The following is a 25363-nucleotide window of genomic DNA, read 5'->3' as shown; positions in this document are numbered from 1 at the left end:
AGATCACTCCCCATTACTGTTACATTTCGATGTCTTCCCGAGGGGGGAGGGCAGGGTGGCTCCAATCAATGCTTGGTACTTGCGCGACCCCACCATTCGTGCCGACTTGATCAAATCCTTACAGCGATATTTTGATGAGAATGTGGGGTCTGTCCCTTCGGCCATCTCCCTGTGGGAGGCTTTTAAGGTAGTTCTCAGAGGGGAGGCCCTCTCCTTTATCTCCCATGCCCGGAGGCGCGAGCGGGAGGAAGTAACCCGGGTGGAGGCCGAAATTGCGGAACTAGAGGGTGACCTGGGGAGCGGGGTAACGGATGCCAAGTTGCATGTTCTACACCTCAAGCAGGCGGCCTATAGGGCCCTCGTCACGGAGGCGGCCAGGGGCCTCAGTAGAGAGCAACAGGGGCGATTGTATGATGTGGGTGATAAGGCTGGTAAATTGATTGCGTGGTTGGACAAGAGGGAGAGAGCGAGTCGTGTGGTTCCTTTGATCGAGGGGATGGATGGTGTGCGTGTCACCGAGCCGGAAGCCATTGTCTCCTGCTTCGCGGATTACTTCCGCGAGGTGTACTCCCCGGTTTCTCCCTGCTCGGAGGAAGATTCCCATGCCCTGCTTTGGGACATCGCGCTGCCCTCCCTTACGGTGGAGGACAGGGATTTGCTGGACGCTCCTCCCACCTCAGACGAAATTGCCCTGGCTATTCGCTCGGTCGCATCCGGCAAGGCCATGGGCCCCAATGGTATCCCCATCGAGCTTTACAAGCTGCGACCGGATGTATTGGCGCCCCACCTGCGCGCGATGTTCCTGGCGGCCCACTCGCAGGGTTCCCTCCCGCCGGACCAGCGTCTGGCCACAATCGTGGTGATCCACAAGGAGGGGAGACCCCGTGAGCGGGTCACATCCTATAGGCCTATCTCGCTCTTGAACGCGGAGCCCAAAATCCTCGCCAAGGTGTTGGCCAACCGGCTGGTCGGCGTGGTGGGCGATTTGGTCCACCAAGACCAATCTGGCTTTATACCCCATCGCAACACGGCTCTTAATCTGCGACGCTTGCACGGGGTGCTCGCGCGTGTCCCGTTTGTGCGGGAGCCGGCCATCTTGGCGTCCTTAGACGCCACCATGGCGTTTGACACGCTTGAATGGCCATACATCTGGGCGATGCTGGCGAAATTTGGATTTGGACCGGGATTCATTAGCTGGGTCAGATTGTTGTATTCGGGCCCATTGGCGCAGGTGGTGGTGAATGGGCGAGTCTCGGCCCCATTCGCGCTGGGGCGGGGCACGCGTCAGGGTTGCCCCTTGTCGCCGCTCCTGTTTGCACTGGCCTTGGAGCCCTTGGCGGTGTGGCTGCGGTGGCACCCCTCTATCCGTGGTCTCCGCTGGACCCCCGAGCATGAGGACCGCGTGTCCCTCTACGCCGATGATATCCTTTTGTATCTCGCCTCCCCGCGTAAATCGCTCATTGTCCTGGTTGATGTTTTGCGCTCCTTCGGTCGTAACTCAGGCCTTGTCATCAACTGGGCGAAATCCTGCGTATACGTGCTTTCCGGGGAGGCTCCGGCCCTACCACGGGACTGCCCGATCCAGATTGCCTCCCAGGGGTTCCGGTACCTGGGTATATATATTACTCTAGACCCGGAGGCCCGCTACGAGCGGAACTTGCTACCCCCCCTCCAGCGCTTGAAGGAGGACGTTGCGCGTTGGCGGCGTCTTCCGCTTTCGCCGCTTGGCCGAGCGGCCTTGTTTAAGATGATGTCCTTGCCGCGCTTTCTGTACGCGCTCCAGAACACTATGGACTTGGTTCCGGCGCGCTACTTCCGTGAGGTGGAGAGCCTGCAGCGGCGCCTGTTCTGGGACGGGAGGCCGCGTATTGCTCTGGCTAAATTGACGCTCCCGTGGTACGATGGGGGGGTTGCCCTCCCGGACATTAAACGGTATTACTGGGCCTCCCAGCTAGCTGCAATTAATCATGGCCTTTACGGGCCCGCCTTGAACCCGGCATTTGAAATGGACAAGATGCTCCTGCCCGGTGGCGATTACAATCGAGCGCTCTACTCTGGCGCGCCCGACTCCCGTCTGACGGGACCGACGCGTGTCATGGTGCGTGTCTGGCACGCGGCTAATGCAGCTATGGGGTGGAAGGACCGTTTGACCCGGGCGTCACCGCTATATGCGTCTGAGAGGTTGGGCTCCCTGTGGACATCGAAGGGCTTCGAGAAGTGGGACACGATCGGAATCAGCACAGTGGGAGATCTCTGGACGAGGGGGGGATTCAAAACTTTTGAGACGCTGCAGACGGAGTTTCAGCTGCAAGGCAGTGAGTACTTTCGGTACTTACAAGTCCGCCACGCGCTGGGCTCCGTCTTCCCGGATGTCGCGTCCATTCCGGAGTCTTCCCCCCTGGAGGACAGAGTGCTGGATGGCCATGTTCCAGACAGCACGATCTCCCTTATATATAAAAAACTGATCAACGACAGATCGTGCCTGCTGACTAGTCTCCGCGAGGCCTGGGTTGCCGACGGGCTGGAACTGGACGACGAGGACTGGATTTCCGCGGTGGCCTCTCCGAAGGAGGTGGCCATCCCGGCTCGCCTTCGCTTCGTCCAGCTTAAGATCCTCCACCGGGTTTACGTGACGGGGCCAAGGCTTCTACGTATGGGCTTTGCTGGTGACGGATTGTGTAAGCGTGGCTGTGGTGCTTTGGCAACTTTCATGCCTATTCTGTGGGAGTGCCCAAAGGTGGAGCGATTCTGGCGTGGTGTGCATGAGGTCCTGCGTGTGGTTACGCGTGTCGCGCTGTTGCCTGAAGCGAGGAGATGCTTGCTGAATGTGTGGGAACCAAATGACTATTCGGTCCCGCAGACGCGGTGGGTGACTCTGGGATACATGATAGCTAAGCGTGACATTGCTCAATTGTGGGGATCCCAGAGGCCCCCGGCGGTGTTGGCCTGGAAAGAACATATGGATTGGTGTATGTTTCGTGAAAAGGTAGTGTATGTGGCGAGGGGTAAGCCTGGGGCGTGGGTGAAAATCTGGGGCCCCTGGAACGCCTATCGCGGGGGTATTTGTGAGCCGCCACTGCTACCGGCTGCCTCACCAGCTCCGTCCCCCTAGCCGACCCCCTCCCTCAGCCGTGGGCATGTGGTTCCCCAGTCCCTGATCTATTCCCATTCCCCTCTTCAGAGTTTGGCTGCTGGTTGGGATCCCCCACTTAAGGAGCACGTGCCGTCACTTTGGATGGCGGGTTGCCTTGCGGGTGTGGTTTTTTGTGTTGTTCTGTTTTGATAAAAGGAAACCGTATTGTGGGCTTGGAGTCATGTGGCCTGCGCTATTGATATCTCTTGATTTACCAATCTGCACCGCCAAGAGACTCTTACTGTATGTATGTCATATGCTTCTGCCACTCTAGCGGCCGGCCGGATGGTTGTAGGCCCATACTTGTAACTTTTTAAAATGCAATAAACGGTTTCAAAAAAAAAAAAAAAAAAAATAGTTGATGATTCTTTCCACAAGCTTGATACATGTGTGTGACTGACGCCGCCTTATCCTTTCAGCTGCTTTCTTTTTATGCTCCAAGTGTTTGATGACTTTCAAGCCTAGATGGTGCACTACCTCCCAAGGTTGAATCAGTGGTTAACTTCAAGGCAACTGTGACTCAGTTTTTCCAGTAAATGTACTCTGACTTCCTACCTTGGTTGGCAGCCTCCTTTCATTGGATCTGATACCTTTACAGAAATATATATATACCTCCATTTCCTTATTCCCAAACACCTGACATGATGTCTGTCTGCCATATTCTGAAATGTATTTACAATACCCTTTTTTACAGCACAGTAAAATAATAAACAACACAATCAGACCTCTGCAAAAATTCCGGAACACACTCACACTCGAGAAATTAGTACACCATGCATGCTGTGGGAACTTCATCAGGAGTTCTGCAGCAATCAAGGGTTGCCGGGCTTATTTTGTGAGACTCAGAGCCATTTACAACTGATGTCCCGGAACTTAACTCTACTGTTAGATCCAAAACTGATCACCAAGTACACCTTCAGTATTTGACTCTCAGGATAGCAAAGTTGAGCATTCTAAGACTCACTTAGGAAGTGGTGCGATTTAGAAATTTAGAGCTCAACAAGAATCAAACAGAAGGGAAGAGATCCCTATCCAGGCACATTCACTTTATAGCTATTCACACAACCAATGAACTACTGGCATTATTCACAGACGGCAATTCTTACAGGTATTAATGCGAATAAGTACCCACACTGTTTACGGTGACTGACTCTGGCAATAAAGGCACATCCGTCCATTTCCCTGGTAGTGGAAATCTCTGTGTCACTATGGGTAGCTCCAGTAGCTCAACTTTAGTCTATGGTCACTCATTAATCCCAATAGTTTCCCTTCTGTCCTCTCCCTTCCTGTCTGGTTCAGTGTCACAGTACTTGCCTGCCTGGCCAAAAGTTTGTGACTCCCTGGAGACAGGCCCTACCTGCCGGTGTCACTGTTAGCAGGTGCATGCCACTCCAGTGGTGTGTCCCCGGCATGGATCTGTTCCAGTTCAGCAGATATGTTTGTGTCCTCACACCTGTAGTGCCCACCAATCAGGTCAGTAGCAGCAGTGCCAGCACCAGTGACAAGGAGACTGCACGCTTGTACGTTTTTCAGACACAATGGCAGTCAGCTTCCCCCAGCTTTTTAATGATTCATAGCACTAGATATCTGGTCACCTCCTTCTGATTCAGGTGGTAGTAGAGTCACATGTATGGGGGACACAGGTAGGATTCTGAGCTCCACCCACAACACAACATTGCAGTCTCATGCCTAACCCCAGGTAAGGCACTGAAGCAACTAGTCAGGCTCCTTCAGAGTCCCTCGACTTCACAGCAGCCTCTTCCTTGTCCAATGGCACCTACAGTACCCATCCTAAGCAGCTGGTCAGCTCTATCCTGGAGCAGGGACCAAGCAGCCTCTCCTCCAAGACTTTTCAAGGTTTGCCAGATTACTTGGTCTGGAACTTCACAAGGATGCAATTAAAGGGGGACAGATAGACCCGCTGAAAAAGTTGTAAGATACTAGTGGGCCCTTTCCCCAGCAGTCAACAAGTAAAAATGCCAGCTAGTCCTACGTACTAATATTGGTATTGCTTTCTCCACTGTCCATTCTGTACAGCCCAGCAAGGTTTCAGTACCACACTTGTTTAAGAGAGGGTGCTAATTGTGTGTAACTGAGTTACCACCTCGGGGACTCACTGAACTCACAATATAGGCTTCAGTGCATATGCATGATCGCCATGTGTGGCGAGGTGGGGCCAAAACACTACATTCTACTAGGGTGAACTTGAGGCAAGGGAACACATTCTATGCAGCCATGCAGGGCAAGCTTTGCCTGTCCCAGTTTCTGCACCTGTCCACATTATCACGTGCCACAGTGGTTCACTTTCACTAGAAGGTTAATTACTCCACCTTCACTTCCTTTCAGGCTGAGGTCCACACCTCATACTGAGTGAAGGTCTGACATAAAGTGTCCTACTCCAGTTCTGCATTGTATTTTTTTAAAACATCTTTTTGTTTGAAATAATAAAATATAGCAGCAACGAATGCCACAATAGTTATGCATAAGGACAGCAAATGTACACAGTGTAATTCAGTCCCTGACCGCCCTCCGAGTGATATTAAAATACAGACGCTGTACAGTGGAGATCAAAGTTCAGATGACTGCCATTTAATTTTTTTTTTATACATCTTTTTATTGTAAACCATAAACAACAGTACAGATATATCGTAGTAAATTCTATGAATCAGTTCGGCATTGTAAAATAATAGGTATTTGCCATGTGAGCAGGAGTGGTAACAGTTTTCACGAATGTCCCACTTGTCTTTAACTAGATATCAGACTAGTACCCATGATGTCTGTTTGGAAAGGTAACACTGTGCAGCGATGGCTGCAGTCCAGTGTTTGCGTGAGAAGTCACTCCCGCCCCCAATCTGGAAGTGTGCGCTCCAGTAACTTATCCACAGGGTGGTAGCCCTGAGTGATGATTCACTGTGCAGTGCCCACTGTTTCTCCACCAAGGAACTGATGGTCCAAGTCTGGCAGCTCCTCTTCCTCTACTGATCTTCCACACCTGTGACTCAGAGGTAAACCTGGGGCTCTGGGCTTTTAACAACTCTTAATACCCTCTGTAGCAGGCTATAATGCTAAACAATAATTACAATACTAATAATGTAATCATTATTATGTCAATTATTATTCAGCTGGATGCAGCTGTAAAGATATAATCAATAAGAAATGAAATGCTCTACATTAAAACATCATAGAGGAACAAACGCATAGTGGTTCACTTTCAGTCCATGGTATATTGCTACATCTGTTGCTAGGGCCACAGCCCCACAGGGAACAAAATGCAAGCAGAAGAGGTACTTGGACACTTTGAAATTAAAGTTTCTGCACTCTTTTTAAGAAGTTGTGTGTTTTCGTGGGGAAGGGGGCATCTTACAGGAAGAACCACGCTTTAAAACATCATGACAGATTTGCGGAGTCCAAAAATTAACTGGGTAAATAGGATAAACCTTCCCACCTATCACTGCCTACCCTAGGCTGCTGAACCAGCTCCTTGAGGCAGATGTGCTCTGACAGGTCTCACTCAATAACCCCGGTGAGGCTTTCCTTCGGTACATGGTATCATGGCTGAACATGAAACGCCTTGTTTGCTGCACAAGTCCTCTTGTGTCTCTTATGCATTAGCGTCCTCACAGGACCTCATGAAGGGCTTCGGAAATCTGATTCAAAAGGACTTGTTGCTGCTGTACTTTATTCTCCTGTGTAAACATAATGGTATTTTTCATTATAGAGAATTCTAACCAGATGTTTTTTTAGAACCTCTTTCAACAGTGTTCTTGGAATAGTCAAATATTACAACAAGGCAATTTACTAAACAATAAAAACTACCTAATGCCACCGGGGACTTGTCCTCAAGGCTACTAAAAATTGTAAAACTGTTTTATTTGAATTTATTATTGTTTCTTCTTGCTGTTTATTAGTGTCAACACTGAAAATTTGCTATCCTTGATGTGATGCCAACACAGTTCACAAAGGAAATGAAGGAAAAAATATATCCGCCAAACCCTCAAATATCTTAGAATTATAAACTATCCAGCTAGATAGACTTAATGAAAGGCAAACATATTATTATTGATTTTTATAATTGGGTCAATTTTTTCTCATTTTAAAATGCTATGTGTATTTGTTTTGCTAGTGGGAGGTATTGTGAGATATATTTTAATTTCTTATTTTAATAATTTGTACTTTCAATTTATACAAAGGCCACGTGCAATAGTAGAAAGAACTGGATTTTAAGTGCAGTTTTGGATGTTTAGAATTTTCTTCTTTTCATCTACATAGTACAAACAGAGTGGGCAATTAGATATGGTAATGAATGAATGAATGAATACAACACACATTGACAATCTACTTTTGTTTCTTAATTAAACTACAAACAAGGTAAAAGAAAAAATAAATGCTATATACATTATGTACGTTTAAAATCATGTCGTTTTCTGTCATTATAGCTTTGGCATCTTGAATAAAGCGAGCACACTTTACATATGGAGACACTGAGGAGAATATTTAATAGTTGGGTGAGTTAAGTGCCTTACTATTTAACTTTAGCATACATTGTAATAAGAGGATGTTTGAACCTGTCAGTTTATTCTGTATATTTCTTCTTTTCCGTAATTATAGACACATATAATCTCCTGAAACTTTTTTTCTTATTTTATTAAAGATCTCACCCTACAAGGGCCCGTGCAGCGTGATCCTTGTCGAAAACGTATGTTTCATTTCAGTTTACATTTTCCAATAAACGTTTCATTTTAATATCACATACATTTTTTTTTTTTACAAATTATATCTTCAGCCCGCATTTTTTCTCAATAGCATAGAAACAAAAAGTCTGAATCAAATTCCTGAAGCTCCTTGTGGATTTTCATGCAATGTGTTTGCATGGAACATATGCCTTGTGTAAAAGACTGCTTACCACAAAGGGAAACATTTATGCAAATGCCTGTGAAAATGTAGACGTGCCACCCATAAGGTGTCCCATAATCCATGCAGCTGAAGTACACTGAGAGTCAAGTGTCACCAACAACCTGGTTAGGCCGGTACCATTAAGATGGGGATTGGTTTTTGCGTGTGATGTGCAAATACCTGCCCCTTATATTTAACATCTTTCTTATTAGGAACCAATCCAAGCAATGTATACCACCCTTCACCTGCCAATGGGGCTGAGATAGCTACTCAGACATGCACATAAGGATCATTCAATGTTTGTAAGCATAGAAAAACATTGAATTTGTAAAGCGCACACTCACATTTTGGAGCTCTGAGGTGCTGAATAACAGATGTCAATTTAGCTCAAATTAATGGTGCTCAGTTTGTACCCATATTTCTAGACAATTTTAAATGCATTGAACTCAAGCAAGTCATGAGGAGGTACTACAGAAGGACAAGCGGGACAAGATTGTGCGCATGACCAATGTATGTCAAAGTGAAGGAAACCTCATGTGAGAGGACCACACATTTAACCATTATGCATCTAAGCCGGCAAATGAGCATATGAGACACGTAGAACAAGTGACACCGGTGAAGGCAATTGTTGAAGCCATTTAATAGGAAATACATTTATTGTATGGACTAGCTAATGAAATCATACACAATTCCTTAATCTCAAGGCCGCATCATCATGATGCAGGCAGCAGAGCCACCACCAGCAAGCCACAAAGAAAGGCCCATTGGGGCAGCATCGGCATGTGAATATTACTAGAGAGCTGGCAAGGATGCAGGGGCTAGCTCCTATGCTGGTCTCCACAAAGAAATGGTGCCTGAATAGGGAGATTTGGCATCTGAATGCTAGCAAAGGACTACAGCATTCATTAGGAGAGGACTAGTAGGGACCATAAGAGTGTCTGATGCCAGCTATGGAGTCCAAAAGTCACTCCTCAGACTTCCACACCAATTTGATCCACTCAAATCTGAAGTCGCTCATCAGTTTCTTTTGACTTGGGCACCTTATCATTTCCTAACACAGCCCAGATGTTAGCAGAAGGTTGGTTTCAGTCAGCTTTGGTCAGAAAGCTTTAACTGTAGCTAATCATAATCTTGGAAAATGGATTTCTAATTTGGGATGTAACATCACCCAACACTTTGATCAGCTCTAGTCACAAAAAGTGAAGCAGGGCATCAGCACTTCTGTAAAGATTGAGCGAGGTTCCACTAAGCGTTTAATTAATTTTGACTTATTTTTGTTCATACCTGCTGGTAGACATGGGAATACAGCAAAAAGATATGCCTTCCCAGGTGAGGCATAATGAGGAGAAATAGAATTATTTATCCTTATTACTTCCACTTTCTATGTGAGCTGCATTCTGCAGCACACATAGAAAGAGAGATGCATATCTCTCAGGATTGGTTTTGTGCAGGAAGGTGCCTCTTACTGCACCAAAACAATCCTGCATGCAACGGAGGCAGGCGTGCAAGGGTGCTTGCATTGGCACTAGGCAGTCAAAACAGCGCCAGTACATAGACAAAGGCAGGAATGCACATCATCCTTATACACTTCAGTCCCTTTGCTAACGATGGGTGGTATACACTGCTTATAATAATTCTTAATTGAACAGATATTCATTTTAAGGGGCATGTACTTGCACATCACGTGTGGGTATCGATCACCATTTTATCGGCCTGGTGGAGCTGTGGGTGACTCTGAAACCTGAGCATAGGTCAGCCATAAGGCACTCTGGAACACACGTAGGCGTTATGCATATTGTTGATTGTCTGCAATTGTACTTCTACATGTTCACAGGCATTTACATGCATTTTTAGGTCTCACCAGAGCCAGTGCATGCACTGCTCTGGCGAGAAATTAAGGGAGTGGGCTTTCAAAAGTCCGACCACAGCTTTTGGGGTGGCATAGAGCATGCGGTTACGCACACAATGACGAGCAGAGGCGCCATCTGGCTTTTCTCTCTCATCGATGTGCGCGCACATCGCTGACGATCACGATCACTTTCACTTTTGCCGCGCGCTCGCCTGAGCCAGCGCATGCGCTGCTCTGGCAAGACATTTAGTGAGTGGGCTTTCAAAAGTCCGCCCACAGCTTTTGGGGTGGCATAGAGCATGCGGTTACGCGCACAATGACGAGCAGAGGCGCCATCTGGCTTTCTTCTCTCGTCATGGTGCGCGCACATCGCTTGCAATCACTTTCACTTTTGCCGCGCGCACCACTCGCAGGCTCACCTCCTGCTCCCCCTCTCAGTTAACAGCCCCTCCCCCGCCACAGAGCGCGTCTCGCCACCCCGCGTCTTGTTTTGCACACGTCGGACTATGTTTTTTGATCCTAAATCCTCAACCTCTATTACTTTTGCACTCAAAAGCAAATTGCTTTAGGACTTAAAAGCAAACACTAGTCGTGACCTTTTCACCATATTTTGCTTAAGTCCGCATGGATTTACCAGTATCCTCGACTTCTGCAGCTCCTGCCTGGTGCCTGTGCTTTCACCCTTAGATTGCTTCCTCTGTCGACGTTGTTCTGGACGTTGTTGTGCGGTCACGTGAGGTTGTTTTTTCCCATTTTTAACTTTATTGTGCCCGCTTATGTCTCTGCATTTCCTGCCTTCCGCCTATTGGCTACCTTCTGTGCTTTCTTGTTTTTAATTTCCTTTTAGCGCGCGCACGCGCACACACAACTCCCGGGCTTGTTTTGCCTGCTACCTGAAAAGAAGTACCAGGGCTTTCATGCCAGTCTTTGACTTGTTGGCCAAGCATTTATTGTTCCACTTTTTAAGTGTGTGCAACAACAAAAAACTGTTGTCAAAGATTCGGTTCTTTTGTGTTTTTTTTGTGAACACTCAGACCATTTTTGCTCCATCGCAGTAGTGTGATCTGGAGTGAAACCTGTTACTCCTGGAAGATCAGTGTGCCTCGTGTGCGCTCTGTCTCCCAATACGAGTGGCTCATCTTTGTTCCACGCACACCGCACTGCGCACCTCCCCTTCTGTTCCTTGTAGTCTGCCCAGGCAGACTGCCACCAAACTTTCAGCAGCTGTGCCAGGTCACCCATATCCCCGCTAGTGATCCAGGTGTGAGACGGGAAGCTGAAGTTCAGCAGAGAGGACATAACTCTCCTCGGCCATCCCCTATCCCCTTCGGCGTTTCCGTGCTTTGATCCGACACGCACACCGTACCAGGGACGCATCCCGAAGACATGTGTCATTGAGAGGGACTATTGTGTGCAGTGCAGCCTTTCAGACCACACGCTGCTACTACTATGTGCATTTTGTATCCTACTCCATTCCTTGTTTTCATTCATAGGAGCAGCATGAACCATGGGGCTGAAACACATGCAATGTTGCAAAAATATTTGTAATACTGCTTTGAAGTTTACATTTTCGTGTGATCATAAAAGTAGTGCCAATCAGCAGAATGCATCGCCTCCCATGCACCCGTTGCTTTTATACTGTCGGCAAGTAGTGAATGTTTTGTCGGTCCCGATCTTTGTGTTTCGTAATGTTGCCTGTTGAGCCCTGGTGCCCCTCTCTTCATACATGTTCTCCTCAAAGGCAGTTTCATGGTTTTAATGGCATCTTTAGTGAAGATACTGTGATGCATTCACAATACTAAAGGCGCTACTTTGAAAAGAATCATGTCGGCACCTGAAATCTGAATGTGTAAAATGAAGTGACAACTGATATGTTCTGTAGTCTGCATTAGGCGAGTTCACCATCCTGTCCTTGTGCAACTTCTTTACTTTCGGACGTCTCATAGAGGACATGGCAGCCGGTGAGTGCTTCCCCACAAAGGTGGCATGCATTTACGGATGTCTCATAGAGGACATGGCAGCCGGTGAGTGCTTCCCCGCAAAGGTGGCATGCATTTACGGATGTCTCATAGAGGACATGGCAGCCGGTGAGTGCTTCCCCACAAAGGTGGCATGCATTTACGGATGTCTCATAGAGGACATAGCAGCCGGGGAGTGCTTCCCCACAAAGGTGGCATGCATTTACGGATGTCTCATAGAGGACATAGCAGCCGGTAAGTGCTTCCCCACAAAGGTGGCATGCATTTACGGATGTCTCATAGAGGACATGGCAGCCGGTGAGTGCTTCCCCACAAAGGTGGCATGCATTTACGGATGTCTCATAGTGGACATAGCAGCCGGGGAGTGCTTCCTCACAAAGGTGGCATGCATTTACGGACGTCTCATAGAGGACATGGAATTTACCATGAAGACCATTCTTGTAGGCACTGATTGGATGTCGGTTTAGGACTAGTAATGAGTCCAGAGTCAGTGGCGCAGCAGAGGGAGCCATCATATGAGTGACTCTCTCCAGCTCCACCAGCCCTGCGAGTGACCAGCCTTTAGTGCGTTCTCCGTAGCCCGCTCTGGCTTGGGAGTGTGTACAATTCAGGCATTTGGGGATATTCGAGTGTATTATACATATCTCTCATCGTCATCTGAAGCAGATCGCAGGACAGTGCCAGCCAATCGCTACATGAGGTAGCATTTAACATGTGACACTTAGAAAGTAAAACATACACTGGTCACAAGGAGGGGTGTGTTCTACCCCACACAAGTTTTTTCGAGGTGAAAAGGGGACAAATATAAACAAGCATTGGCATAGCCAATAGGTCTCACCTTGGGGACCTTATAAGTGTTTAGCCATGCAACGGTTGATGTTGTTGCACCAAGGATATTGTGATGCATAACTAAGTACTTATAAGGTCCCAAAAGCTAGACCTATTGGCTATGTCAATGCTTGTTCCTTTTGTGTTTAGCAGACTTTTGCGCATAGCATATGTTCCGTGCTTGCACATGATGAAAAATCCACAGGGAGTTTCTGGATTTTATGCATCAGACTTTTTGTTTCTTTGCTATGGAGAAAAAGTGTGGAGAGGAGGGGATGAAGATATATTTTGTAAAAATAAATAAATGTAGTGATACTAAATTGAAACATTTATTGGAAAATGTAAATTAAAATGTAATATAAGTTTGGGACACGGATCACACTGCATGGACCCAAGTAGGGTGAGACCTTAAATAAAATCTGAAATTGTGTTGTTTAACAAATTGAGATATAAAAAGAGTTTTTCCTTTCAGGACGGGGTTCAGCAGACAGCATCAAGGCTACTGACCAGTGGACCAAAGCAAACTTCAAGCCGCCCAGTGCCTATACTGTATAAATCGCTCAGGAATATTTTAAGTCTAAAAAGCCCAATCAGCAGTGATCAAGCAAGTGATTGTTGCAGTGCATTGATCAGTAGTATAATTTGTGCCCTTTACCCATTGACTTAAGGGCATTCCAGGACCAAAAGATCCACAATTTCTGTCATCCTCCAATGTGATTCTGCAGCCCATGCCAGGGGGCATACATTGTCCACTGGTACGCTGATGCCAGCATCATCAAATGTTATGCATTTGCATTACAAATATGGCAATATGTAATTGGACTTTCTGGTTTGTTCCATCCTAGATAAGTGTTTCATTTGTGAGGAGCTCCCTCGAATTCTGCTTTTAAGAAGGAGAGAGGGGTAGAGAAAGAAAGGCAACATTCACAAATCCTCAGACGAATCCTGCTAGAACTGTAGAAAGAAATACCGATTTTAGACCTTAGAATTATTTCAGTTTTATGACTTTAGTTGGACAGCTAAAGGTTCTATCATCAGTTGAAAAAGAAATACACACTAAAGTTTACTAACACTTTTTTGAACTGATTATTTGAAAGGTAGCGGAAAAGGCGGACAGCACAGTGTAAATACCCACACATCAGAACCCATCAAAAACTACAGGACTTGGAGCCGGTACTCCCATAAGCGTGCACACTCGAACAAGCTTGCAAATGCCGCTCTGCCGCCCATTCAAACACTCGGACACCAACTTTTTTCAAACATTTGCGAACTTGCACAGATTTAAAATTTCTTTAAATGTTGATACATCTATGTTTTTACATTTCTGCTTGTACCAGCCATTCTAATGGACAGAATGGTCTAGACTGGTAAACCAAATAAACACAGTTATTTCAATATGAAGTTCCATACTAGGTTCTGCAAAAGAGTCATTCAAAGACCGCCGACGGTGAACCAACCTCAGATGAAACTTTTCATTTCTTGCTTGCATTTCTTTATTCATTGTTAAGAAGGAAACTTGCAATCACAGCTATGTTCAGCTAAACAACACACACTGTCTGGTCTACTCCAGCACGTGGATTTAACACTGTTCTTTTCTCAATAATGAATTCTGTTTTACTATGTATTATGTTTTGTGGTTTTAATTAACTAAACAATTGTCTGTGTAATTCACCCACTTATTAATGTAGCGCTTCATGCATGCGCTTGACTTGTTAATAAATGTCCCCACATGTTGTCAGGTATGTAAACTGACACATTGGGAAATGAATTCGCTTACCCCAGAACTCACTGTGGGGAAGCTGTGCCTAGAGGCCTGGACCCTTGTTCCAATGATGAATTATACATCTCCTGCCCTAGTGAACTTGGCCTTCTCAGAGATTCTGATCAATATATTAGTTCGGTCTGTTGGGCACTAAATGAAGGCTAGCCATGGTCCAAGCAGAGGAACACTAAGACATGGGTCAACTGTGACTCCAAGATAGCTCAGTAATACAGTACTTAGAGAGTTTGATGTAAGTGGCAATGCACTTATATTAGATGTTAATAACTTCTACAGACTCATACATTCATGATAAAGACCGCCATGCCTACATTGTATCTCTATTTCCTTCTCTGTTGTCAGGCTGAGTGTTTTAGGAAGTCACAGAACCCTAAGGGGTCTTAATATGACCTTCAAATGTACTTGATGATGGTTCATTATTCTATGTAATACCAAAATAAAGGAGCCTTTCCAGTTAGGAGAAGTGAATAGGTGCCTTGAAATGCAACTTTGATCAAAGCACTCCATCTCCCTGTTCTTGAGATCATAAATGTGTGCAAAAAATTGCAAATAAATCTAATGGCGTGTGTAGACTGATGGCTGGGACAGTCAGTATCACATGTTGCACTCAATCACCATAACATTTGGATTTAATTAATCCAGTCCTAAATGGCTCCCACACAATCCTTAGGACTCTATGCCCAGCCCTAATGTTTAACGTGCCTCTGCTGTAATAACACAAATGTTCTCTGGGCAGCGTTCTGCTGTTTCTTGGATCTAAGTCTGTGCTACATCAATACCTCAAACTAAGAAAACATTTCAGTTGGGAAAGATGCTGCTATATGAGAAAGTTAGCTTTTGTTTTTAGTGTTTGAAAGTAAATGTCACCGGGCATCTTTCCCTTCAGGTTTGAGACTGGGCTTCTCAGGGCGACCTTCCAGAGAGAGTGTCCTCTCAGTAAATGTTCACTGAGGCCCCAATTGATGATTACAGGACAATGAACGAGTTTAACATCATAATTAGTAGATACTAAAGGGATTAACTGGAATAGACCATATTGGTACTATGCCGGCATTATGTTATTTGGGCATTATATTACATACGTACAGAGAGTATACCTCCTTTCAGAAAGGGATTCTGAGCAAAGCCTCTGGTGAGGTTTGCCCAAGTGTCATGGCAGCTGAAGCTGAACGTGAAGAGGTACAAGCCGTACTAAAGCAATATCTGATTAAAGAGAAAGGTCAAACATTTAGCTGCTGTTGTCAAGGGTTCGCTTCATAATCCGGTGGAAAATACGCGTGTAACTGTGACGAACTCTCGCGCGCCCACACAAAGAACTTTCATGAGCGCGCAGCCCACATCTTCCCATTCGATAGGCAACTTGGCCTCTGTGCACTCGGCCAGATAGAAAAACATACCATTTTCTGGTGATGCATATTATCATCCCCTGTAATCGAGTAGGTCACAGCTGGAAGCAGTCCAAGTTTCTAAGACAGAGATTCGAGGAAAAGGTACAGCAAAGCTAGTTGCAAGATCCAAGTGGGAGTGAATCGCTCTGCAAAACAAGGATAATTTGCTTCTTAAATAGTTAAGATATAGTATGATCCTTCAGAAGCATGATACCATGTGCTAGTAACATATGCACTGCAGGGCCTGACTGGGAACCCAAAGCAGCCCTGGCAATTTTGTCAAACCGGCCGCCACCCCATGAGGCTTGGGGGGGGCAAGCGTGAAGCACTGCTGCTTAACAAAACCGTTCCTCAGCACTACTGCTTTTGTTGCTGGGGGCTGATATTGCAGCATCGCTGCAAATCTGTCCCCCAGTAACAAAATCGCCCCCACTCTTCCAGCCTCCCGGCAAACACCCGATGCCCACTACGGCTAGTCCGGTCCTGATGCACCGTGTGAGCATTGCAAACTAGGCTAATTAAATTCATTCTGTTGAATGCATGTATATGGTCAGTTGGGGGACGCCAAATTTGCACAAGCTGAAACCTGTATAGTATTTCATTAAAAATGTAAAATGTCTAAGGAATCCAGTGACGGGTAGGTACCTTGATGGGGAAGAATGGTTTTTCCAGGGAGTGACACTGCCCGACTGATACCAGAGAATGCTCACGACCTGGACAAGGATCTAACTTTTTTCAAGAACTGAAGGCTGTGTTTCGGGAGCAGAATAGAACTAAGGCTCTGGGAGGGGATGGACTCCCAGTGGAGTTTTATCAGGCATATCCTGGTATCTTCGGGGAGAAGCTATTAGTGGGCTTTATGGAGGCACGTAATCATGGTCTCCTTCCCCCAACTACGTGGGAGGGAATTCTTAGCCTCATGTTAAAACTGGGTGGGGATCCCGAGAACCCCTCCGCCTACAGGCCCATTATTATGATCAACACTGATGTCAAGATTCTCTGTAAGTTGCTGGCGAAACGATTACAGGGAGTCATCAGTGCACTAGTCCATGAGGATCAGTGCAGCTTTATGCCTGCACGTAGTACAACCGTGAACCTACAATGTTTGACTAATGTGCTGCATGAGACCATGGAATCACAAGAGGATCTGGCCCTCGTGTCATTAGACATTGAGAAGGCGTTTGATACTGTCCGGTGGAGTTATCTCATGAAAGTGCTGCAGGGGATGGGATTTGGCCCAGCCTTCAGGGGCAGGATACAACTGTTGTAAACGCAGCCTACGGCCTGTGTTAAGTTTGGGGGCAAGATTTCTGATATGTGGTTGATTGAGCAGGGCACCCGCCAGGGTTCCCCCCCCTCACCACTTTTATTTGCCTTAGCCATAGAGCCCATGGCCATTTGGCTCCGCCAGGAGCTGGAGGACTGGGGAATTCGGGTCGGTGGAAAGAAGCATATCATATTGTTATACCCTGATGATGCCCTGGTGTATGTTCGGTCCCCAACGGAGGCAGTGTCAGTATTGATGCAGTGCTTGGAAGACTTTGGGCTGGTATCGGGCATGCAACTAAATCTTATTAATAAAAGATTGCTGTTTCACCTGGGCTGAATGGCGCTATTGATCCGGGAACAATTGCCTGATTTTGGCATTCAGTGGGAAATCAAGATATTTCGATATCTGGGCATCACGATTACTAATACGGAACTGGAACACTGATGTCTCAATGTGGATCGCATGGTAAAGCGGCTTACTAACTCTATACAGTTTTGGAATACGCTCCCCCTGTCAGTTTTGGGACGGTCAGCAGTGGCAAAGATGGTCTTCCTAGTACAAATTGCGCTCTTTCCTTCACAAGAGTCCTTCTTTCGGACTCTGTGTGGTCTAATCATCTCAGTGATATGGGCGGGGAAGCATAGCAGGGTGGCGTTCTCGACTTTGCAAAGGGATATGGAGGAGGGAGGTCTAGCTATCCCTGATAATCACCTATATTATTATGCAGCACATCTCCAACATGCGGCCCGCTGGCTCACAGATGGAGACAATTGGGAGAAGTGCCTCCTCGGAATGTGGTGGACGGGAAGGCGCTGCTGCGCCCTCTAATGAGGGGGGGGGGGTGGAGGGACCCGTACCCTACATATGACAGGCCTATGGGAAACCTTAGTGAAAAAGACTCTACGTAGAGCCCACTATGACAGGGAACTACCCATATGGGACTTGGAGCCCTCATTTTCTAATTATCGAGATATGTCCATGGCCAGATGAATGTAGGGTGGATGTGAAGTGGCAGGGGACCTGTACCCAGGGGAAACCTTCATTACATTCCAGGAAGCTCAGGACACATTCGAGGTGAGACAGGGCAATTCCTACAATATGTCAAAATAGAACATGGTGAAGGAACTCTGGAACACATACTCGACAGCGGCAACGCCTTCGCATACGCTAGGAGGATTGCTCTGATGGGGGAGATGGTAGACATCTGATCCCCCTCTTTTATGGGGCACTCCGTAAGGACCAAACAAAGTGAGATCATAAGGCGAGGGCTGCATGGGAGTTGGAATTGGGGGGGTGTATTGAAGGATGCAGACTGGAAGCATGCATGTGCTTTGGTGAAGAAGGTGTCCTTCAATGATAGATTTAAACTGATGCCTTTTAATTATTTATACCATACCTACATAACACCAAACAGACTCCATAGCATTGACTCGAGCAGAGGAGTAGGTTGCTCGCATTGTGGGGAAGATGGGACCACATTTTTTCACCTGGCCTGGCACTGTGTGGAGGTCCATACGTTTTGGCAACTAGTGGCACCCTGTGTTTCATTGGGCATGGTTGTCCCCTTGACCCCCAGTGCTTGTCTGTTGGGGGGATAAAAAAAAAACAGGGGGCCTAAGACACCATACAAGCTACTCCAGTTGGAGGTGCTCCTTACGAAGCTGGGGGTTGCAATAAGCTGGATGGGTCCAAGAATCCCAAGTGAAGGTTTGTGGATAAAAGATGTGTTGGGATGGGGAATTGCTGAGTAACAGCATATGAAACTCTCCCATACAGATGATAAAGTGGTTGAGGATTTGGAGGCATGGAGGGCAATGTTGACCACCTTTAATGAATATGTTGCAGCTGACAAGGCTGTAGATGGGGAAGACCAGAACTGAATGGACCATTGACATCCGCTGTAGGTACATGACTGAAAATTATAGTAAACCTGGTTTGTAACTCATTCCTCTAAACAGTGCATTATGTATTGGGAAACGGTGGACTTGCTTCAATCTGCGGGAGGGATGATTGTATGCTTGTATTTTCTGATTATTATACTGACACCTATGACCATGCCCTTTACGTTGTGTTGAACTACATAAAATGTAAAAATAAAAGTTACAACAAAAAAACTTCACAAATTTAAAATGTCTTAGACTTTGCATTAGAAAAATATCCCATTTGCAGTGCGATCACTACATCCAAAGGAAGAGTTTTTCACAGTGCAATATTTTCACTAAACAAAACAATAGGTCTTATTTGCCTTGCCATGATACACTCTTGCATCTTACCCTACTTAACCCTGCTGTTGCAAGAGACAGGAGTCTGCTAGTTGCAACAACAGGTCCTAGTCATTTATTAAGCACTGCTCACCTGCACCTCTATCATCTAATATATCTCAGTTTCCTGACTACTTAGTGGAAGGGTCAAGTAAAAGAAATGCTGACAGTAACCATACTTAGAACATTAATATTAACATATTTAATAATAATGTGTTTTTATATAAGTGCTATTACCCAAATTAATTATAGTCAAATTACTGATCTCAGAAGGATGGAAGGCTGAGTTGTAAAGCCAAATGAACTTGACTTGGCTTGGCCTAATCAAATAGGCCTATTACAATATTTATCTATTACAACACACTGCTCCAGAGTCTTCCTTCTATGGCTACTGCTTCTCTTTGAAAACATAAACAGACATAATAAAAAATGGTAAGCCTTCCTCTGCACAAAGCGCTTTAAGGCTAAGTCCACAGTGTTATAGGCTAAAGTGCCAGAAAGTCTTATGCCTAGGTTCAGTGAGTTTAAATCTCGGCTCTGACAACTGCAGTGCTCTGGAGATGATGATGATTATTATTATTCCCAGCAACATCAATACAGCTGCTAATAATAATAATGCCATTATAATATTAATAATGATAATAATAATATTTTGTTAAAAGTTGGAGGCAATACTACTGGCCTGTCTTGTAAAAAGGTTTTACCTGTCCTCACAACAGCCTAATATTTCACAAATACATTTTCAGGCCTAAAACTATGTGTATTCTTAACCCCGACAGCTGATACATCCAAGGGTCTCCAAGACAGAAAGAACTGTATCATGTTACACCCTGGGATAAAAAGAGGAAAGGATTTGGTCAAAGAGTCGTCCCACGTGTGTCAATACAAGTAATATAAACAAGCTGTCGCCATTACGCCAATGCAGCCGATTGTTTATATTTGCATCGCGCTTTCACTTTAAGTTAAAGCACAATGAAAAAATATACACGCGCCTGCCATTAAAACAAGCAGCTGTGTCTCTGCAGATCTCCATCTGCTTGGGGAGAGAGACAGAGGGAAGGGGAAACAAAAAGTTCTTACACAGTAATTGAAGGTCACAGTCTAACGCCGCAAGCAAACAATCCAGTCGGGATGGGCGGGGGCAAAAGGAGACATGGCGGGAACAAATAAGCCTCATTTTCAATCAGAGGCTAGCGTTCAGCATAAAGGATGACGGCAGCCAATGAGACTCATGGGCGGGGTTTCCACTCCACTTCGGAAATCTGCTCGATAACAATAAGCCTCGCAGAGCGAGGAGCGCCTGCGTGCTCCAGCGCTAGGCGAGACCTAAAAAAGAAATCAGAGGATAAAAAGTTCACAATTGTCTCAACTCACATCTGCTTGTGATCATCGAGAAAAAACTCTATAGACAATGCAACTTATTTACAATAAAGAGTAAAAGTTTTATGGACATAGCTACAGTTAGAGAGCTACATCATTTGTTAAAGCAAAAAGGTTAACTTGTTTCTATATATGACCTGAATCAGTAAATTATTTAAGCCAGGAGTGAATCTAGGCAGACTGTCCATGGGAGCCTCATTTAAACTAAGGCCCATCACTGAATAATCGATTCAACCTAGACAGCAAAGTGTATATGAGAAAATGTAGTGTATGTCATCATTGAAGATAAACAAGGGAGCATGATTTCTGCATGTCCTTGCATATGTCAAGTTTATAATGTATGATTCTGTATTGGTTGTATGTGATTTCATGGCAAAACAATTTCATGGAATACCATTACTGAGAAACCATTTCACCTACACAGCATAAAGAACATTTTCAGAATGAATGGTATTTAACATTTCATAGAAAACAATTTATAGAATATCTTTTTGTTCTAAATTGGCTTTTGCATACTTATTTTTAAGGTATAAATACAATGGTTGCAGGTCTTACTTTCCGAAAATCTTTTGTTGGACCTATTTATTTCAGTGTTTTACTTCAGGAGACATTATTTCAGATGTATATCTTTTACATTGTCAAAAATGACTGTAGATTATTTAAGTTCGCTGACCCTTCATCACCCCTAAACATCATCCATCCATCCCTGCACCTTAAAAACTCCTCACCACATCTAAACTACAATCATCCTTAAATGCTAAAAACATTTTTTAAACCTAATCTCCACCCATCCAAGAGACCTAAAAACGTTTACTACACTGAACTAAAACTATCCCTGACCCCCAAACTACACCCATCCCTGAATCCTAAAAACCCTTTCAACCCCTACACTTCAACCATCTCTGAACCGTAAAACCTATTACTACCCCTAAACTCCACCCATTCCTGAGCCCTAAAAACCTCTTTCTATATCTAAACCCCTTCCATCCCTAACCCCTTACAACATCTCACCACGCCAAAACTACTCCCATTCCTGAACCCTAAAACCCCCTTCTACACCTAAATTTCACCCAATCCTTTTCTCTAAAATCTCTTCACTACCCCAAACTTTACCCATCACTGTACCTTAAAAAACCTCACCAGCTCTGAAATCCACCCATCCATGAACCCTAAAACCCATCAACATCCCTATACTCCACCCATCTCTGAAACCTAAAAACTCTTTCCTGTGCCTGAACTCCACCCATTCCTGTACCTTAAAGACCCCCTCATTACCCCTAATTATTGCCCATTCCTGATCCCAAAAACCCCTTGCTAGTCCTAAACTCCACCCAACTTTAATGTAATTTAGGGATTTTCCTTGAAATTACCTCTGCTTTAAAATTGTTTCTTTAATTTTTTTATTATTTTTATTTCCCTAAAATTGACATTCCATAAAATTGGTTTTCCATGATTTCGTTTCCTCCAATGTGATTTCTCAGGTTTTATTTTTCCATTAATTCACATACATCACTATGTATTACCATCCTGTAATGCGAGCAAATGGAGTGACCGGTCAATGTTGGTACATTTGGACACATTTGCCAAGTATAATCTGAAATTATAATTGGAATAATTCCTTGAGAATTATTGTGTCTCAGCATCTGGTTGCATTCACTGACAGGGGGCTGTGCTGGAGGTATAGCAGCAGTGATGGTGATGGATCTACGAGCAATATCTTCAGTGGGAGTCAACCCAATGCAATGACCCTGGTGGATCAAATGCGGAACTGGGCGGAGCAACCAAGTCAATTCTGTTGCTCTCTGAAGTAATACGTGTGATTTGACAAATATAAACTACAGATGATTCAGTCAATCCATTAGTTGTTTTCTTGAAGGTGCAGTTTCTCAACAGAGTGAATTTACGGTGTGAGTTAATTGATGCTGGCCCTGCACCTGAGATTGAAAGCAATGTAGGTGCATGTGAACCTTCTTTTTACCTACTCCTTTCCAGTTTAACAAAGGATGTCACCTACAGATTTTGCAGCCTTGCTGACTATGTCTCTATGATTTGAATATGTATAGTGTGATCAGATTTGTTATAAACTGTTCGGAGGACGTTACCCTGTTTTTGCTAATTGTAGTTTTTGCAATAGAAGTGGGGACTGAAGTATATTTCAAGAATTTCGTTTCGGAGTACTGGAAAGGGCAGTGGAGCCGGTGCAATATTTCGGCATATGGCTCAGCCTTGACGCGGACGAATTGTGGCGCGCTAACTTTGGCAGAGTAATGTCTTAGCTTGAAGACAGAGTCCCCACGTGGAATTGTCTTCCCCTACCATTATCTGGATGACTGGCAATAACCAAAATAGTGGTCTTACCCAAATTATTCCTGAACCTCCCCTTAACACTCACTACACAATTCTTCCAACGATTACGATCGAATCTGATCTCGCTAGCATGGGCCGGTAAACAGCCCAGAATTGCGTGGGAAATCCTTACACTCCCCCTGCGCCAGGGCGGTCTTAACGCACCCGATACAGCATTAGATGCATTGTGTGTCCGGGCCCAATGCTTGTACTTTTGGCTATACCCAACCAAATTCCATCCACATGTGGCAGTAGAGGCTGACTCAACTTCTCTGGTCCCATTGTCCACCACATTATGTCAAGTCTACAAGCCCTCAGACACAGGAACAAACACCGCGGACTGTGTTAGAAGGGCGTGGGATGGACTACGACATTGTGCTAACCTACAATGTCTTTACGCCCTTCCATCCCTAAAGCGCGCAAACCAATGCTACCGGTGCTACAAGACGAAGGCGCAAAGTCGAGAGCACACAGGCGGAACTTGTTCACATTCACTAACTTGTACCCCGATGGTCAATTTCTTCTCCCACCTACACTGACAGATATCCCTGCCTACTGCGTAGGATGTACTATTATATAATCAGATTCGTGCCGCGCACAAAATGCCACTTTCCCTGAGCCCCCACCTATGCTACATGCACTGGAGCACATGCTGAAAAATGCGTCACACCACAAGCTGGTCACACGCCTCTACACTATTATGCAAGACAAGGCACCAATACGCACCCCTAGAGCCCACGCTCAATGGACGTTGGACACAGATCCACCTCTAACTACTGGGCCAATGGCATATTAATGCGAACAAACTGCTTCTCTCTCACCAAATTACAGACTGTGTCTTATACATTTCAAGTACCTTGAATTATTTTCATAAGCAACTTTATTGGCATTTTAAGAGTTAAACATGTAGTCAACTTATGCAGAATATACAACATTGAAGATCCACAACTGTATGATGAAGACCATCCAACTTGTAGAAAACCAAATGACACTGTAACTGTGACCATTTCTGCATAACATTTTCAATGTGCAGAAAGGAAGGCCACACAGAGATCCATGTGCAAGTGTCACCTTAACATAGTCATATTAAAATACGTGATCCAGGATTCCAAAACTGGGGTTTCCGTGACCACCCCTATGCTTGATAGGTACGACCTTCTAGTATCAAGTCAAATAAAAATTGACTCATTGAGACAAATAAATAGTGTATTCCATTTTACAATTTTTTTTGTTTATTCCTTTAAGTTTTTGTGTGTTTTATAGCACATTCAGATAGTGGTTTTGTAATCACTTTTTCTACACACTGAATATATTTTAAAATGTCGTCCAATTTAAAACTAAATATTGACACACTATTTGTTCTCTGTACATTTCTATATAGTTTGTCTGTTCTTTCGGAGAATGTATCTATAATTAGTGAAAGCTAAACATACATAGTATTATATTCATGGGTTCAGCTATCCTCGGATTACAATTGATAGTAAAGTTGAAGAATTAAGCACTTAGCTCATCTTTACTAAAAATCGCCAAACTATTAAATCTTCTCCTTATTCTCTCCATCTGTAAAGTGTGTTCTAATTTATAGTTGAAATCTTAGTTGAACTACCATATGACATGGAATACATTTTTTAGAAACACTTGTTTTCAACTTTTTTTTAAATGAATATTCAATTTATGATCATGTACCTTTTCTTCATGCTCTTTGATGTTCGGCTTACATGCCTATGTCCCACAAGCCAAATGAGAAAATCATTGCCATTGTTAGATTCACATTTGGTAAATTGTTTAAAAAAAGTTCTTTACTTGTCTTTGGAAGCTATACAGACAAACCTTGTATACATTGCTGCAGTGAGAGCAATCAAACCACGAATGACTTTCCGCTTCTTATTTCGTCAAAGTCTATTCTAGCAATTCCATCATTTCCACCTGTTCTGCTTTAATGTATATATCACTAAAGGTATTTTTCCACATTCTAAGCACAACATTTAATGATTAGCCAAAATATTCTAATGTTTTGTCCGAAGTTTTTGAATTATTGATTATGAAACATTTAAACTTTTTTTGTTTACTTTGGTGACTGTAGTCATTACAAAAGTCAATTTTTGTCTACAGGTGTACATTTTTCTTGCACTGCATCGCTTACTTTAGGAGGCCTTCCTATTTTTCTGGTGCTTTATTTCATTGTGTACCTTAAACAGTTGGCAATTAACCTACTACATCACAATTGCATGCGGTCTTTGGCTTCACATCTTCTAT

At 44.6% G+C, this 25363-nt stretch overlaps 1 protein-coding gene across 1 annotated transcript in view; it reads right to left on the bottom strand.

Annotated features, from left to right (window-relative positions):
• LOC146821651 (uncharacterized) overlaps positions 1 to 25363 on the bottom strand; it is a 2850214-nt gene that overhangs the window by 1712209 nt on the left and 1112642 nt on the right. The gene's annotated exons all lie outside the window — the stretch shown is intronic.

Source organism: Triturus cristatus, chromosome 6, assembly GCF_964204655.1.
Source record: "Triturus cristatus chromosome 6, aTriCri1.1, whole genome shotgun sequence".
Taxonomy (NCBI): domain Eukaryota; kingdom Metazoa; phylum Chordata; class Amphibia; order Caudata; family Salamandridae; genus Triturus; species Triturus cristatus.
The sequence above is the reverse complement of the archived record's forward strand: the minus strand, read 5'-3'. Positions and strand labels throughout refer to the sequence as shown.